Genomic DNA, 5,664 nt, shown 5'->3' with positions numbered 1-5,664 from the left:
TTAATTGTCTGGCAAGAAGGATGTGCAAGGTCCAAGCTTATATAGGAAGCCAAAAGGGTTAACTAATCAGGCAATCAAGGCAAAAAAAATGTGGACAATAGATTTAGCTGTCCAGCAGCACTGGTAGCTCAATGAGAAGAGCTGCTGCTTGGGACACAGGAGTTTCTGGATTCAAATCCTGACAGTATCAATTTGCTGATATCTTGTTGTGACAATTGGGAGACAGGCTGATTCCAAAAATCTAAATACACATTATAAATACGTAGCAATAGTGCACCAGTTTCAATACCACAAAACATTCTGTGCCTACTTTTTATTAACCCCTTCCCGCATTTTCCCGTACAGTTATGTGATGAGAGCTGGTGTTTTCCCGCAATTCCACGTAACTGTACGTGAAGGAGATGGAGCTGGCTCAGGAGCTGAGCCAGCGACATAACCGCCGGGTGACAGCTGTATGTTACAGCTGGCACCCTAAGGTATCGGCCAGGACCAGAGCTAGCTTGCATCAAAGTGGTTTGTATCAAATCGGCAGCCTGCCATGCGATGGCAAGGCTGGCAACTGCTACTATGTCAACAGGTAGTGCAATGTATTAGAACATCAAACAAACAGTTGGACCTTCAAGTCCCCTAGTGGGACTAAAGAAAAGTGTAAAAAAAGTTAAAATAAAAGTTGTAAAAAATACAATAAAGGTTTCAAGTAATAACATAAAACACAATCGCCCTTTTTCCCTTATCAAGTCATTTATTAGTGAAAAAAATAATAAAGCCATACATATTTGATATCGCTGCAACCGTAACGACCTGAACTATAAAAATATTATGTTATTTATTCCGAACAGTGAACGCCATTAAAAAAAAAATACTAAAAATTACTCACATAATTGCTATTTTTTGGTCACTTTGTCTTCCAAAAATTTAAATAAAAAGTGATCAAAAAGTTGCATGTACCCAAAAATGGTACCTATAAAAACTATAACTCGTCTCGCAAAAAACAAGCCCTCATACACCTCCGTCGATGAAAAAATTAAAACCGTTATGACTCTTACAACTTGGCGACAGAAAAAATCCATTCTCTTTACAAAAGTTATTTTATTGTGCAAAAAGTTGTAAAACATAAAAAAGTGCTATAAATTAGGTATCGCCAGAATCGGACTGACCCGCAGAATAAAGGTAACATGTAATTGATAACGCGTGGTGAACGCTGTATAAAAAGAACTAAAAAAATATGCCAGAATTGCTGTTTTTTGGTCAACTTGCCTCCCAAAAAAAGGATAACAAGTGATCAAAAAGTCGCATGTACCCCAAAATGGTACCAATAAAAACTACAGCTCGTCCCGCAAAAAAAACAGCCCTCATACCACTACGTCTATGAAAAAATAAAGTTAGTTAAGGCTCCAATAAGTCAGGAAAGAAAAAATATGCAGTTGTGCCGACCCGAGGGGTACATTTCTTCTGTTTCAAGTGGCGAATTATCAAGGCCCAAACATATCTGCTGGAAATGACGGTGCCCGTATTATACCAGGACAACACTTTCCCAGCAAAATTCCCCAAACTGCAAAGATGCCGAGTATGGACCAAAAAGGTAATAAGTAAGGTCCATTTATTAGTGAGACACCGGCCTGTGCAGAAAGGATCGTGTCACAGCGTAACAAATATCTATGGATTATTTTATTGTTTTTTTTTACCCCATTATTATACCACCTGACTATGCCCCTTATATACTCTGCCCGGCTTACATGTAGCCCCACATTATAAACGGAAACACCAGTAAGACTCCAAACAAAACTACTACCAAGCAAAATCCACGCTCCAAAAGCCAAATGGCGCTCCCTCCACTCTGAACCCTACAGTGTGCCCAAACAGCAGTTTACTTCCACATAAATGGCATCGCCATACCCGGGAGAACCCTTTTAACAATTTTTGGGGTGTGTGTCTCCAGTGCCACAAGCTGGGCACGACATATTTGCCACTGAAATAGCATATCTAGGGAAAAATTTTAATTTTTACTTTGCACCATCCGCAGCGCAATCATTCATGGAAAAGGCTTGCGGGGTGAAAATGCTCACTACACCCCTTAATAAATGCCTTGAGGGGTGCCGTTTCCAAAATGGGGTCACTTCTCAGCAGTTTCTTTAATTATTTCACATCAGAGCCTCTGCAATTGTGATCCAATACTTTGTAAATTGCCAAATTAGGCCTTCATTTTACATGGTACCCTTTCACTCATGAGCCTGGTCGAATGTCCGGGCAACAGATTAGGGCCACACGTAGGGTGTTTCTAAAACCGGGAAACACAGCATAATAATAAGAGAGCGGTCTTGTTATGGTGGCACAAGCTGGGCACCACAAATTTGCATATCTATGGAAAAAATGCCATTTTCCCTCTGCAACATCGAGTGCACACCAATTTCTGCCAATCACCTGTGGGGTTAATATGCTCACTACACCCCTACACCCCTAGGTGAATACCTTGAGGGGTGTAGTTTCCAAAATGGGGTCACTTCTGGGGGGCATCCACTGTTTTGGTGCCACAGGGACTTTGCAAATGCGACATAGCGCCCAGAAACCAATCCAGCAAAATCTGTACTCCAAAAGCCAAATGGCGCTCCTTCCCTTTTGAGCCCTACTCTGTGCCCAAACAGCAGTTTATGACCACATATGTGGTATTGCAGTACACAGGAGAAGTTGCTTTATAAGTGTTGGGGTGCTTATTTTCCTTTATTTGTTGAGAAAATGAAAAATTTTCAGCTAAAACTACGTCTTATTGAAGAAAAAGGATTTTTTTTATTTTCACTGCCCAATTCTAACAAAATCTATGAAACACCTGTGGGGTCAAAATGCTCACTACACCCCTAGATTAATTCCTCAAGGGGTGTAGTTTTGTGAATCGGTCACTTTTGGGGAGTTTCCACTGTACTGGTACCTTAGGAGCTTTGCAAATGTGACATGGTGTCAAGAAACCAATCCAGCAAAATCTGTGCTCCAAAAGCCAAATGACGCTCCTTCCCTTCTGATCCTTGCCGTGTGCCCAAACAGCAGTTTATGACCACATATGGGGTATTGCCGTACTCCAGAGAAGTTGTGTAATGACAGGGTAGGGAGACAGACAGGTGAGCCCTAATCTACCTGCCACTCAGTCCCTGCCTACTTGCAACGACCCGTCCTAAGCGACGGAGTACAACTGGGCGACGGTCCCTACGCTCAGTAAGTGCAAGACAGACAAACAGACAAGGGTACACAAAAGCTAGGGAAACGGGGCAGCTGCCCACGGAGACACCGTGAGCAACAAGAGTAGTGAACGAGCCGAGTCAAACCAGGAGAGAACGAGGTACCAAACGCTGAGCAGGAGAGTGGTCAGAAAGCCAAGGTAAATAACAAGCAGATGATGAGTAGTACAAGCAGCAGCAGCAAGCCAGGAAACAAGCATAGAAGAATCACAGGCAAAGGAGGAAAAGGAAAGGCAGGTATAAATAGACAGTGGGCGGGAGCTATCTCCGTCTGGCCAGGCTGTGATAGGCTCTCCCACTCCAAAGCCTGCCATCCTGAGTGGTGGAAGATGGAGTCAGTCTCACAGACATAGGAGCAGGTGCAGACTGATTGCCCACGGGCGTCGACACAGAAGCTGTGTCTGGCAAATCCTTTACAGTACCCCCCCTTTTATGAGGGGCCACCGGACCCTTTCTAGGTGGACCTGGTTTATTGGGGAAACGAAGGTAGAACCTCCTGAGCAATACCCCAGCGTGAACATCCCGGGCGGGTACCCAAGTCCTCTCCTCAGGCCCGTATCCCCTCCAATGGACCAGGTACTGGAGGGAGCCTTGGACCATCCTGCTGTCCACAATCTTGGCCACCTCGAATTCTACCCCCTCAGGGGTGAGAACAGGGACCAGAGGTTTCCTCGAGGGAGCCAAGGACGGGGAGCAGCGTTTAAGTAGGGAGGCATGAAAGACGTTGTGCACTCGAAAAGACGGGGGCAACTCCAGTCGAAAGGAGACAGGGTTAAGGACTTCAATGACCTTGTACGGCCCTATAAACCGGGGAGCAAACTTCTTGGACGGGACTTTAAGGCGCAAATTTCTAGAAGATAACCACACCAGATCCCCGACCACAAACAAGGGGTTAGCAGAACGTCTTCTATCTGCCTGAGTCTTTTGTATGCTCTGGGACGCCTCTAGGTTCTTCTTAACCTGGGCCCAGACTGTGCACAGTTCCCGATGAACGACCTCTACCTCGGGATTGTTGGAACTACCAGGTGAAACGGAGGAGAACCGTGGATTAAACCCAAAATTACAGAAAAAGGGAGAGACCCCTGACGAGTTACTGACCCGGTTATTAAGGGAAAATTCGGTGAGGGGAATGAATGAGACCCAATCATGTTGACAGTCAGAGATAAAATACCTTAAATATTGTTCTAGAGACTGATTAGTCCTCTCCGTTTGGCCATTAGTTTCAGGATGGAAAGCCGAGGAGAAGGAGAGATCAATCTCCAACTGTTTACAGAAGGCTCTCCAAAACAATGAAACAAATTGTACCCCTCTGTCAGAAACAATATTGACAGGAACCCCATGGAGACGCAGGATGTGTTTGACAAACAAGGTAGCTAACGTCTTAGAATTGGGTAGTTTCTTGAGGGGCACAAAGTGGCACATCTTACTGAAGCGGTCTACTACAACCCACACCACCGACTTGCTTTGAGATGGAGGCAAATCGGTGATAAAATCCATGGAGATATGGGTCCAAGGTCTCTGGGGAATGGGCAAAGAACATAGTAAGCCCGCTGGTCGGGACCTGGGAGTCTTGGACCTAGCACAAACCTCACAAGCGGCGACGTAGGCCTTAACGTCTTTAAGCAACCCAGGCCACCAGTAGTTTCTGGCAATGAGGTGCTTGGTACCCAGGATGCCTGGATGGCCAGATAGTGCAGAGTCATGATTTTCCCTAAGTACCCTTAGCCGGAGTTGCAGGGCAACAAACAGCTTGCTCTCAGGAAGGTTCCCGGGAGCTGAACCTTAATCAGCCGCAATTTCGGAGACTAAATCAGAATCAATAGAGGAAATGATTATAGCTGGAGGCAAAAAAAAAGCAGGATCTTCCTCCGAAGGAGGGCTGGCCATGAAGCTACGCGACAGTGCGTTAGCCTTAATATTTTTAGACCCAGCCCTATAGGTGACCGAAAAGTTGAATCTGGTAAAAAATAATGCCCATCGAGCTTGTCTCGGGTTTAGCCTCCGGGCAGATTCTAAGAAAACCAGATTCTTGTGGTCGGTAAGGACCGTTACCTGGTGCCTAGCCCCCTCCAGGAAGTGGCGCCACTCTTCAAATGCCCATTTAATGGCTAAGAGTTCGCGGTTGCCAATATCATAGTTACTTTCAGTGGGCGAAAACTTCCTGGAGAAGTAGGCACAGGGACGGAGATGGGTGAGGGACCTGGTACCCTGGGACAAGACAGCACCCACTCCCACCTCAGAGGCGTCGACCTCCACGATGAATGGCTCCATTTGGTTGGGCTGAACCAGCACTGGGGCTGAGATAAAGCACTTCTTAAGGACCTCAAAAGCCTGGACAGCCTCAGGAGGCCAGTGGAGGAGATCAGCACCTTTGCGAGTGAGATCCGTAAGAGGCTTAGCGATGACCGAGAAGTTAGCAATAAATCTCCTGTAATAA

Source organism: Rhinoderma darwinii, chromosome 6 (assembly GCF_050947455.1).
Source record: "Rhinoderma darwinii isolate aRhiDar2 chromosome 6, aRhiDar2.hap1, whole genome shotgun sequence".
NCBI lineage: Eukaryota > Metazoa > Chordata > Amphibia > Anura > Rhinodermatidae > Rhinoderma > Rhinoderma darwinii.
Note: the sequence above shows the minus strand (reverse complement) of the source record.